Genomic DNA, 13,607 nt, shown 5'->3' on the forward strand with positions numbered 1-13,607 from the left:
CAAATGTATTTTTCACAGCAAGAGTGGAGTTACCATATTTATACACTAAACCCTTTTTTTCCCAATCTAATGCATTCATACAACTGATCAGCAATTGTGATAGAGCTGAGCGAATTTAGGTAATGCACTTAGTGCGCCAAAAGTCATTTTCCAGTGCTTTGTCTGCATTATTTCTTGATGTGCATCAGTTCAAGCATATTAATATGTTTTACGAAAAAGGGGTTGGAAATAGGCGTCTCCATAATGACAATCTACAGATGAAGTCAGAAGTTTATATACACTTAGGTTGGAGTCATTAAAACTCGTTTTTCAACCACTCCACAAATTTCTTGTTAACAAACTATAGTTTTGGTAAGTCGGTTAGGACATTACTTTGAGCATGACACAAGTCATTTTTACAACAATTGTTTACAGACAGATTATTTCACTTATAATTCATTGTATCACAACATACGCTAAGTTGACTGTGCCTTTAAACAGCTTGGAAAATTCCAGAAAATGATGTCATGGCTTTAGAAGCTTCTGATAGGCTAATTGACATCATTTGAGTGAATTGGAGGTGTACCTGTGGATGTATTTCAAGGCCTACCTTCATGGGAAAATCAAAAGAAATCAGCCAAGACCTCGGAAAAAAATTGTAGACCTCCACAAGTCTGGTTCATCCTTGGGAGCAATTTCCAAACGCCTGAAGATACCACGTTCATCTGTACAAACAATAGTACGCAAGTATAAACACCATGGGACCACACAGCCGTCATATCGATCAGGAAGGCGACGGGTTCTGTCTCCTAGAGATGAACGTACTTTGGTGCGAAAAGTGCAAATCAATCCCAGAACAACAGCAAAGGACCTTTGAAGATGCTGGAGGAAACAGGTACAAAAGTATCTATATCCACAGTAAAACAAGTCCTATATCGACATAACCTGAAAGGCCGCTCAGCAAGGAAGAAGCCACTGCTCCAAAACCGCCATAAAAAAGCCAGACTACGGTTTGCAACTGCACATGGGGACAAAGATCGTACTTTTTGGAGAAATGTCCTCTGGTCTGATGAAACAAAAATAGAACTGTTTGGCCATAATGACCATTGTTATGTTTGGAGGAAAAAGGGGGAGGCTTGCAAGCCAAAGAACACCATCCCAACCGTGAAGCACGGGGGTGGCAGCATCATGATGTGGGGGTGCGCTTTGCTGCAGGAGGGACTGGTGCACTTCACAAAATAGATTACATCATGAGGAAAGAAAATGATGTGGATATATTGAAACAACATCTCAAGACATCAGTCAGGAAGTTAAAGCTTGGTCGCAAATGGGTCTTCCAAATGGACAATGACCCCAAGCAAACTTCCAAAGTTGTGTCAAAATGGCTTAAGGACAACAGTCAAGGTATTGGAGTGGCCATCACAAAGCCCTGACCTCAATCCAATAGAAAATGTGTGGGCAGAACTGAAAAAGCATGTGCGAGCAAGGAGGCCTACAAACCTGACTCAGTTACACCAGCTCTGTCAGGAGGAATGGGCCAAAATTCACCCAAGTTATTGTGGGAAGATTGTGGAAGGCTACCCGAAACGTTTCACCCAAGTTAAACAATTTAAAGGCGATGCTACCAAATACTAATTGAGTATATGTACATTTCTGACCCACTGGGAATGTGATGAAAGAAATAAAAGCTGAAATAAATCATTCTCTCTACTATTATTCTGACATTTCACATTCTTAAAATAAAGTGGTGATCCTAACTGACCTGAGACAGGAACTTTTTACCAGGATTAAATGTCAGGAATTGTGAAAAACTGAGTTGTATCAGGACACGTTACAGGTCCAGCACTGCACCAACCAGCTGCTCAGAGAAGAGCAAGAGAGAAACACCCGGGAGTTAAGAGAAGGCCTAAAGGGGCTAGCGGACCAAATTGGGGCTCAGTTACCAGCTGCAAATACCCAAAGGTGGGCCAATCATTTTCTTAAAAAAATGACAGCGCAGGATGATGTGGAAGCATATCTTACCACCTTCGAAAGGACGGCAGAGAGGGAGAAGTGGCCGAAAGAAGAATGGGCAGGGCTTCTGGCACCATACCTGGCAGGGGACGCTCAAAAAGCATATTTCGACCTGGAGTTGAAGGATGCACAGGATTACGATAAACTCAAGGGAGAGATTCTGACTAGACTGGGAGTGACCGATACCGTGAGGGCACACCGCTTCCACCAGTGGTCCTACAGACCGGGACAACCCCCCCGAACACAGATGTTCGACTTGATTCACCTGGCACGGAAATGGTTGCGACCGGAGACCCGTTCGTCCGCCGAGGTCGTCGAGACCATCGTACTCAATCAGTTTCAGTGAGGTCTACCCCAAGAAGTGCGACGATGGGTTGGCCAGAACGAGGTACTTTCCGCCGACCATCTCGTGGGCCTGGTTGAACGGTATTGTACGGCAGGAACAGCTAAGCAGGCGCAGGAGGAAAGATTCCCATTCCCCAGGCCTGGGCGAACCAGCGGACAGGGTAAGACTGTCCCAACAGGGGGAGGGGGAGGAGAGCAGCGTGGGGCCATGAGGAAAGAATCAGAATCGGGCCGAGACACTAAGGGAAAAACCGGAAACCGGGACTGGGGGTCGAGGAGGTCTCCCCCCCGGAACCCTATTATCTGTTACAATTGTAATCGACCGGGACATATTGCAGCCTACTGCCCTATTAAAGAAGAGCCAATGCAATGTAACCTCGGTGAAAAAGAAGATGAGATATGGTATGCATGTCCCGTGGTAACCACTGTACTTGAAAGATCAAGAAACAAACATATGTGCAGGGTGAAGGTTGAAGGGAAGGAGGTTGAAGCACTACTGGATTCCGGCAGTATGCTAACCCTGGTCGTTGCAAACCTAGTGCCAACGCATAAACTGGATACAAGTCAGGATATCAGTGTTACGTGCATTCATGGGGATACCCGTCTGTACCCCACAGCATTAGTGAGCATACAAACAGAGGACGGTCTGCTGGATTATGAGGTCGGCGTGGTCCCAAAGATGCCATATGATGTAATATTGGGTAGATACTTTCCTAACTTTGCGAAGTTAGGTCAAAAGAACGGCATATTTGAGAAGCCAACAACCCTGACCAAGCAGGAAGAAGCATGGGGCCTTCAACCAAGGCCAAGAAAAGAGGTCTCCCAGGGGCCAACCTCACAGGTACTAGTAGGGGAGGATGAGGATGAAGTGGCAAACCTCGTTGATAATGAACTGCCCAGTACTAGTGGGGCTGGGGTCGATCTGAATCCAGAGGACGACTATCTAGAACCAGCAGACCTGGCAGGGTCCATGACTAATTTCGGGACGGCCCAACACCAGGATCCAACCCTGCAGCAAGCCAGAGCAGACGTGCAGGTCGTAGATGGTACTCCCATAAATGATAGGATGATGCCTAATAGTTTTCCCCACTTCATCATGAAAAATGGTTTGGTGTACAGAGTCTCAAAAATAGGGGTTGATGTGGTGGAACAGTTGTTGGTCCCCACCCGGTACAGGAAGACAGTACTGGATCTAGCTCATGGGCACATTCTGGGTGGACACCTTGGTATCGATAAAACCCGAGACCGGATTGTAAGGAGGTTTTACTGGCCAGGAATTCAGGCTGAAGTGGCTCGGCATTGTGGAGAGTGCCCGGAGTGCCAGGTAACAGCTCCCCGACCAGCGTTTAGAAGCCCGTTAGTGCCACTCCCCATAATCGAAACGCCATTTGAGAGGATAGCGATGGACATAGTGGGCCCACTACCCAAATCTGCCAGAGGGCACCAATACATTCTGGTCATTCTAGATTATGCCACTCGCTACCCAGAAGCCATTCCCCTTCGGACAATGGCTTACAAAAATATCACCAAGGAACTAGTGCTATTGTTCACCAGGGTTGGGGTCCCAAAGGAGATCCTTACTGACCTTTATGTCCCGCCTTATGGCGGACCTTTGTAAATTGTGGCAGGTGAAACAGTTGAGGACATCGGTTTACCATCCACAGACGGACCGGCTGGTTGAGAGATTCAACCGGACCCTGAAGTCAATGCTCAGGAAGGTAATCGACAAGGATGGGAAAAACTGGGATTGCATGTTGCCATATCTGATGTTTGCCATTAGAGAGGTTCCTCAAGCCTCGCTGGGGTTTTCTCCCTTCGAGCTGGTATATGGGAGGCACCCCCGGGGAATCTTAGACATCGCCCGGGAAACCTGGGAACACCAATCCACCCCTTATACTAGTGTCATAGAGCACGTCACGGCAATGCAAAACAGGATAGCCACAGTCATGCCCATCGTCAGAGAGCACATGAGACAAGCACAAGAGCACCAGCGGCACACTTATAACCGGCAGGCTACCCTGAGGGAATTTCAACCGGGAGATAAGGTGTTAGTGCTGATCCCCACGGTAGAGTGCAAACTACTAGCCACATGGAAAGGACCATATGAAGTACTGGAGAGAATAGGAGAAGTTAATTATCGGATCCGACAGCCAGGTCGACGGCCCCAGGAACAGATCTATCACATAAACCTGTTAAAAGCATGGAGAGAGAGAGAAACACTAATGGTCACGTACCCCACACACACTCAGGAGACAGCTGAAGTAAATATTTCACCTACTTTGTCCCCAGCACAAGTACAGGAAGTAAAGACCCTGATCCAGAAAAACAGAGATGTGTTTTCAGAAGTACCCGGCCGAACTGAGGTTACAGCTCATGATATCGTTTCCCTACCAGGGAGAAAAGTGAGCATGAGGCCATATTGGGTACCCGAGGCTCGACAGGCAGCGATTAGAGCAGAGACGGAGAAAATGTTGACAGCTGGAGTGATCGAAGAGTCCCATAGTGAGTGGTCTAGCCCAATTGTGATGGTCTCCAAGCCCGATGGGTCTTTGCGGTTCTGTAACGACTTTCGGAAGGTAAATGAAATCTCCAAGTTTGATGCCTACCCCATGCCCAGAGTAGACGAACTACTGGAGAAAATTGGTAAAGCTCGGTACATTACGACCCTGGACCTGACAAAAGGGTACTGGCAAATTCCTCTGACCCCCAGGGCCAAAGAAAAGACAGCCTTTGCAAACCCCGACGGTTTGTTTCAATACACCGTCATGCCATTCGGCCTACACGGGGCCCCAGCAACCTTTCAACGGCTCATGGACAAGGTCCTAAAACCGCACCAAACATACGCCGCAGCTTATTTAGATGACGTGGGGATCTACAGCCCAGATTGGGAATCCCACTTACCCCGGGTACAGGCGGTGTTAGACGCCCTTAGAAAGGCAGGGCTCACGGCGAACTCTGCCAAGTGTTATGTGGGGTTAGAGGAAACGGAGTATCTGGGATACACAGTGGGAAGAGGATTAATCAAACCCCAACGTAAGAAGGTGGAGGCAATTTGAGAATGGCCGAAACCAGTAAATAAGAAGCAGGTTCGAGCCTTCCTAGGGCTGACCGGGTACTACCGGAAGTTCATCCCAAGTTATGCCACAGTGGCCGCCCCACTCACCAACATGACTAGAGCCAGAGGGCCAAACATGGTCAAGTGGGATGAAAGGGCCACCAAAGCATTTAGGACATTACAGGAGGCCCTCTGCTGTAATCCAGTGCTGGTGGTACCAGACTTTGAGAGAGAGTTTGTGGTTCAGACGGATGCTTCAGAGGTCGGCTTGGGAGCAGTGCTGTCCCAAGAGGTAGAAGGGGTGGAACACCCCATCCTGTTTTTAAGCAGGAAGCTGGAACCACGGGAAACCAACTACTCAGTTGTTGAGAAAGAGGCGCTGGCAGTAAAGCGGGCTCTGGAAAGCCTGAAATACTACCTGATGGGGCGCCACTTCACCCTCATCAGTGACCATGTACCACTCACCTGGATGCATAGGGCTAAAGAGAAGAACGCTCGGGTGATGCGGTGGTTTTTGAGTCTCCAACCGTTTCACTTTGACTTGAAACACAGAGCAGGAAAGGAAATGGGAAATATGGATGGGTTATCCCGCATGCACGCATATTTTGCTGCGGTAGCCCGACCTAGGGGGTCGGATCTAGGGGGGAGATGTGTGGCAAAGAAGGGGGTCGAGTGATAAATGGCAGATATGTGAGGGCAGAACTAATAAACGGGCTCTGCCCGATCACTAAAATGGCCACCCCGATCAGAACTACAGATCACAAAATGTCCGACTGCCAAAACTACAATTCCCAGAAGCAAGGGGAACCCTCAGAAGGTGGAGCCGACCCACAGATAAAAGGTCAAGAAAAAACAGGAAGAGAGAGAGAGGGCGGGAAGGATCTATGAACCATAGAGAAAGAGACAATCTACATTGGCTGGATTTACCGTGTACGAGCTGGACTGTTTTGGACTTACCTGTTGGCGTTTAGACCTGGACCTACCGAGAACCAGATTTGTGTACCGAACCCTGCTATCCTTGACCTTACCTGTGGCCTGGGTGGACCAGGACAGCGAAACAAACACACAGGTACTGTCATGTTCGAAAGAACTTTCATTCTGGGCTGACTTTGGTGACAGTTTCCCACTTAATTTGTGACAAACGCTCCTAACTTTGAAGAGCTTTGCCACACTATTTAAACTAGTAATATCATCAACCATGTGTAGTTTAGTGATTATGTGAAGATTGATTGTTTTTTTATAAGATAAGTTTAATTCTAGCTAGCAACTTACCTTGGCTCCTTGCTGCACTCCCATAACAGGTGGTCAGCCTGCCTTGCAGTTGCCTCGTGGAATGCAATGTAATTGGCCATAATCAGCGTCCAAAAACGCAGATTACCGATTGTTATGAACACTTGAAATCGGCTCGAATAAATCGGTCAAGCTCTAATACACACCATCATATACATGTGGACACCCCTTCAAATTAGTGGATTCAGCTATTACGTTGCTGACAGTTGTATAAAATCAAGCACACCGCCATGCAAACTCAATAGACAAACATTGGCAGTAGCATGGCCTAACTGTGACTTTTAACGTGGCACCCTCATAGGATGCCACCTTTCCAACGAGTCAGTTTGTCAAATTTCTGCCCTGCTGGAGCCGCCCCGGTCAACTATAAGTGCTGATATTGGGAAGTGGAAACGTCTATGAGCACCAATGGCTTAGCCGCAAAGTGGTAGGCCACATAAGCTCACAGAACGGAACCGCCGAGTGCTGAAGCGCGTAGCACGTAAAAATAGTCGGTCCTTGGTTGCAACACTCACTGCTGAGTTCCAAACTGCCTATGAAGCAACGTCAGCACAATAACTGTTCGTCGGGAGCTTCATGAAATGGGTTTCCATGGCCGAGCAGCCACACACAAGCCTAAGATCACCATGTGCAATGCAAAGTGTCAGCTGGAGTGGTGTAAAGCTCACAGCCATTGGACAGTCTGACGGACAAATCTGGGTTTGGCGGATGCCAGGAGAACGATACCTGCACGAATGCATTGTGCCAACTGTAAAGTTTGGTGGAGGAGCAATAATGGTCTGGACCTGTTTTCCCTTAGTTCCAGTGAAGGGAAATCTTAACGCTACAACATACTAGATGATTCCAACATTGTGGCAACAGTTTGGGGAAGGCCCTTTCCTGTTTCAGCATGACAATTTCCCTGTGTACAAAGCGAGGTCCATACAGAAATGGTTTGTCAGATCGGTGTGGAAGAACCCCATCAAACACCTTTAGGATGAATTGGAATGCCGACTGCTAGCCAGGCCTAATCGCCCAAGATCAGCGCCCAACCTCACTCATGCTTTTGTGGCTGAATGGAAGCAAGTCCCCACAGTAATGTTCCAACATCTAGTGGTAGTTGGATGGGCTATTTACAGATGGGCTATGTACAGGTGCAGTGATCTGTGAGCTGCTCTGACAGCTGGTGCTTAAAGTTAGAAAGGGAGATATGAGTCTCCAGCTTCAGTGATTTTTGCAATTCGTTCCAGTCATTGGCAGCAGAGAACTGGAAGGAAAGGCGCCCAAAGGAGGAATTGGCTTTGCGGGTGAACAGTGAAATATATCTGCTGGAGCGTGTGCTACGGGTGGATGCTGCTATAGTGACCAGTGAGCTGAGATAAGGCGGGGCTTTACCTAGCAAAGACTTATAGATGACCTGGAGCCAGTGGGTTTGGTGACAAATATGAAGCTGGAGACTTACCTCCCTCACTAGCTTTAAGCACCAGCTGTCAGAGCAGCACACAGATCACTGCACCTGTACATAGCTCCTCTGTAAATAGCCCATACAATCTACCTCATCACCATACTGTATTTATTTATCTTGCTCCTTTGCACCCCAGTATCTCAACTTGCACATGCTTCTTCTGCACATCCTACCATTTCAGTGTTTAATTGCTATATTATAATTACTTTGCCACCATGGCCTATTTATTGCCTTACCGCTCTTGTCCTACCTCATTTGCACATGCTGTATATAGATTTTTCTACTGTATTAGTGATTGTATGTTTGTTTATTCCATGTGTAACTCTATGTTGTTGTATGTGTCGAACTGCTTTGCTTTATCTTGGCCAGGTCGCCGGTGCAAATGAGAACTTGTTCTCAACTGGCCTACCTAAATAAAGGTGAAACATTTTTTTTTTAAGTATTGCTTAACTAAACCACAGGTCAATATAGTCTACCAGTGTGTCTATCCTGCCCTCTATTCACATTTCATAGTGACAATAGTAGGTGGATCGTTTTTCCAGATCTGCAATAGGCTAACTAGCAATCATACCACACATAAAAGCATTCAAAGCTGAATACATTTTCAACGTGAATCCAAAAGAACAAATAGGTGCATCATTGGGCATGAAAGAACAGTGAAGACACGAGATATGCAGTTCAAAGCTCCCCTATTGATGTTGTTTACGGACAATACAATCACCCTTCCTCGACTAGCCTACAACACCACAATGCAATGAATAATTGAATTATTGTTTTCAAGTGAGTACAAAATTCTACTCGGCTGCAGTGAAAATGTCAGTAGAATAACGGCGCAAAACCCCTGTGATTTGAATGTTAATTCCATTTGGATCAGTCGTGGTTCTACTCCCGACAGTTTTATAAAGGTCTAGAAAGGCACATCTGATACTGAGATGAGTTGTCTGTTGCAGAACATAATTCTCCCAAATCGTCCTATAATAATATGGCCACATATGCTTCCGGCGCTTTGCCTCCTCTCCAATCTGAGCGGCTATTCCTCGCGCACTAGAACCTAACGCTTCAATATAGCCTAAATATTCGTAATTTCACTTTCAAAAAGGTATTACCTTTTATATGTGGCATAACACATCCAGTCTGAGTAGGCTACTTACTGTAAGTATCCTGTATGCATGCGCACATTCGTCCAAAATATAATTCCACCATTCTCAAAATGGCATGACATTAAAAAGTTTCCATTCAACCTTTTTATATGAGCAATGTACGTCGGAGAAAAAAAATCGATGAAATCATGGGAAAGGATGCAGTTTGTTAGGCTACAGAAAATAAATTATGAACGTCACAGAGTGGTAAAAGTGCACGGTAATGAGGTTGATGCTTTCAGTAAATATCAAGGGTCTTATTCTGCTGACATGATGATTGATGCTTGGCTTCCGTTTGACAAATAAAAATCCCGCATTTTTGTCCATAATCTCATGTAGGCTATACCGTTGTGCCGAAAAACACCCCCTGCCAGAATTCCCCCCCCCCCCCCCCCCCCCCCCCCTCGCGTGAACGCGCACGCACTCAAATCTTCATTGCTGCGACTTGCTTGCTAGTTGAGATTTCTGATGACGTTTAATTTTTTTATTCGGTTTGATCGTGGGGACGGCACTAGTAATGTCAGCAGTTTTCGGTTTGGCTATTTGTTTCAAGTGTATTAGTCTATAAATAAATCTCTTTGCCAAATTCGTTATCTCTCCTATGTCTTATTCGAATAGTAGTTGTTCTGAAATGTTTATTGCTTGCCTACATTTTACTCCCTCCTCTATGTTTAATATAACACACATACATTAATTGTTCATTTCGGTTGCTTATCCTGACGAAGTTTGTTCTATAGAAAGTATTTGACTTGAGCCACAAACTTCAGGAAATTAGAATTCGGCAAGGCTATTTTCTTGCCTGCCGAAAAATAAAGTTAAAATATATAAATCAACATGAGTGCATATCCATAATCACAGTAAACTGTTATAATAACAGAAAAAGTATAATAATATAATAAACAAAACTATGACTGAATGTGCCTCCATGAAGAATCCCCTCCCCAATAGTCCCTTTGCCCTCAATAGGACACCCCAGCTCCGCCACCATCCCCATTTGACTACTTCAACTCACACCCTGCTGGAATCCCTGCATTCTCAGATTCCCCTCCACTGATTTGCACCCTGGACGGGCTCCCTATCGCAGCTCACATTATGTTCAGGATTCTAATTGTAGCCTACAGGGCCAGAAAATGACCAGCTCCTCAATACCTCTCAGCCTGGATAAAGTGCTGTACTGTTGTTCTTTCTCTGATCTACAATTGTGTCATTCTTGAAGTTGTCTTCTCTTTAAGGATTCAGTGGACAATCACCAAGACTTCGCTGTGTACTGTTGCCTAATTGGTTGAATGAGTTGAGCCACAGGCATCATAACCGCAAAGTCCCTTGTTGTTTGTAAATGCTGACTCAATAACCACCTATTCAAAAAGCACTTTGATACGGATTTACTAGGAATACACTTCTCCCTGTTTATAATAAAAACATATGTTTGTTGTGCTTTTACTCTAGCAGTGAACAGGTTTGGTAGCATTTTTCTACTTATATTGCATATAATATATATGTTACATTTTAGAATATGGTAGATTCAATCATGTAACACATCTACCATAACATGTATTTATGGTTTCAGCATGTACTGTACAAATTGATAACTTTAAAATAAGTTTGATTTGCTAAAATGTACATTGATTCTCCCCTGACCCGCTTTATTCTCTCCTGTCCTTCTAAATTTAGTTAACCTGAAATGATACAACAGGTTTGGTTGATCTGTTTAATCATAATATATGGTGTTGTCTTGCCTCACAGATATCATGATATACAATAAAGACTGAATGAAGTTATTTTTCATCAATGTGGCTGGTCCAAAATCCAACGTATACCACATACACTGCTATGAAAAACATACTGTATATTATCAGCATCACAGTTGTGGATTATAAAGATTGTAATGATAAGTTTGTATTTTACACGTCACTGTGTTTTCCAAAACAATATATAAACGTGGGCGTCTCTGTGGGTTGCTGAAGCCTCTTTTTTGTGAAAGAGTGCATCATTTTAGTGTTAATCTGTGTATTTATAAGGAAAACCTAAATTGTTGTTTTTCCATGTAACAGATTTACCTTAATTGTCTTTCTTTTTTCTGTCAGATCATCAATGCCGACATGTTCCATCTGGTGCGGACTTTTAATAAGCAGTCAACCAAGCAAGCTTTCTACATTGACACCTTTGAAATGACTGGCAAAACTATAGTTTTGGCAAGTCAGTTAGGACATCTACTTTGTGCATGACACTAGTAATTTTTCCAACAATTGTTTACAGACAGATTAGTTCACTATCACAATTCCAGTGGGTCAGAAGTTTACATACAGTAAGCTGACTGTGCCTTTAATAAACAGCTTGGAAAATTCCAGAAAAATGATGTCATGGCTTTAGAAGCTCCTGATAAGCTAATTGACATCATTTAAGTCAATTGGAAGTGTACCTGTGGATGTATTTCAAGGTCGACCTTCAAACTCAGTGCCTCTTTGCTTGACATCGTGAGAAAATCAGAAGAAATCAGCCAAGACCTCCGAAAAAAAATGTAGATCTCCACAAGTCTGGTTCATCCTTGGGAGCAATTTCCAAATGCCTGAATGTACCACGTTCATCTGTACAAACAATAGTACGCAAGTATAAACACCATGGGACCACGCAGCCATCATACCGCTCAGGAAGGAGACGAGTTCTGTCTCCTAGAGATGAACGTACTTTGGTGCGAAAAGTGCAAATCAATCCCAGAACAGCAGCAAAGGACCTTGTGAAGATGCTGAAGGAAACAGGTAAAAAAGTATCTATATCCACATACCCTGAAAGGCCACTCAGCAAGGAAGAAGCCACTGCTCCAAAACCGCCATAAAAAAGCCAGACTACGGTTTGCAACTGCACATGAGGACGAAGATTGTACTTTTTGGAGAAATGTCCTCTGGTCTGATGAAACAAAAATAAAACTTTTGCCATAATGACCATCGTTATGTTTGGAGGAAAAAGGGGGAGGCTTGCAAGCCAAAGAACACCATCCCAACCGTCAAGCACAGGGGTGGCAGCATCATGTTGTGTGGGTGCTTTGCTGCAGGAGGGACTGGTGCACTTCACAAAATAGATGGCATCATGAGCTATGAAAATTATGTGGATATATTGAAGCAACATCTCAAGACATCAGTCAGAAAGTTGAAGCTTGGTCACAAATGGGTCTTCCAAATGGAAAATGACCCCAAGCATACTTCCAAAGTTGACAAAGTCAAGGTATTGGAGTGGCCATCACAAAGCCCTGACCTCAATCCCATAGTACATTTGTGGGCAGAACTGAAAAAGTGTGTGCGAGCAAGGAGGCCTATAAACCTGACTCAGTTACACCAGCTCTGTCAGGAGGAATGGGCCAAAATTCACCCAAGTTATTGTGGGAAGCTTGTGGAAGGTTTCCCGACGCGTTTCACCCAAGTTAAACAATTGAAAGGCAATGCTACCAAATACAAATTGAGTGTATGTAAACTTCTGACCCACTGGGAATGTGATGAAAGAAATAAAAGCTGAAATAAATAATACTATTATTCTGACATTTCACATTCTTAAAATAAAGTAGTGATCCTAACTGACCTAAAACAGTGAATTTTTACAAGGATTAAATGTGAGAAATTGTGAAACTGAGTTTAAATGTATTTGGCTAAGGTGTATGTAAACTTCTGAATTAAACTAACTGTATATATATATATATATATATATATATATATATATATATATATATATATATATATATACAGTGAGGGGAAAAAAATATTTGATCCCTTGCTGATTTTGTACGTTTGCCCACTTACAAAGAAATGATCAGTCTATAATTTTAATAGTAGGTTTATTTGAACAGTGAGAGACAGAATAACAACAAAAAAATCCAGAAAAACACATGTCAAAAATGTTATAAAATGATTTGCATTTTAATGAGGGAAACAAGTATTTGACGCCCTCTGCAAAACATGACTTAGTACTTGGTGGCAAAACCCTTGTTGGCAATCACAGAGGTCAGACGTTTCTTGTAGTTGGCCACCAGGTTTGCACACATCTCAGGAGGAATTTCGTCCCACTCCTCTTTGCAGATGTTCTCCAAGTCATTAAGGTTTCGAGGCTGACGTTTGGCAACTCGAACCTTCAGCTCCCTCCACAGATTTTCTATGGGATTAAGGTCTGGCGACTGGCTAGGCCACTCCAGGACCTTAATGTGCTTCTTCTTGAGCCACTCCATTGTTGCCTTGGCCGTGTGTTTTGGGTCATTGTCATGCTGGAATACCCATCCACGACCCATTTTCAATGCCCTGGCTGAGGGAAGGAGGTTCTCACCCAAGATTTGACGGTACATGGCCCCGTCCATCATCCC

The sequence above is a fragment of the Salmo salar genome, chromosome 01 (assembly GCF_965601325.2).
Source record: "Salmo salar chromosome 01, fSalSal1, whole genome shotgun sequence".
Classification (NCBI taxonomy): Eukaryota; Metazoa; Chordata; class Actinopteri; order Salmoniformes; family Salmonidae; genus Salmo; species Salmo salar.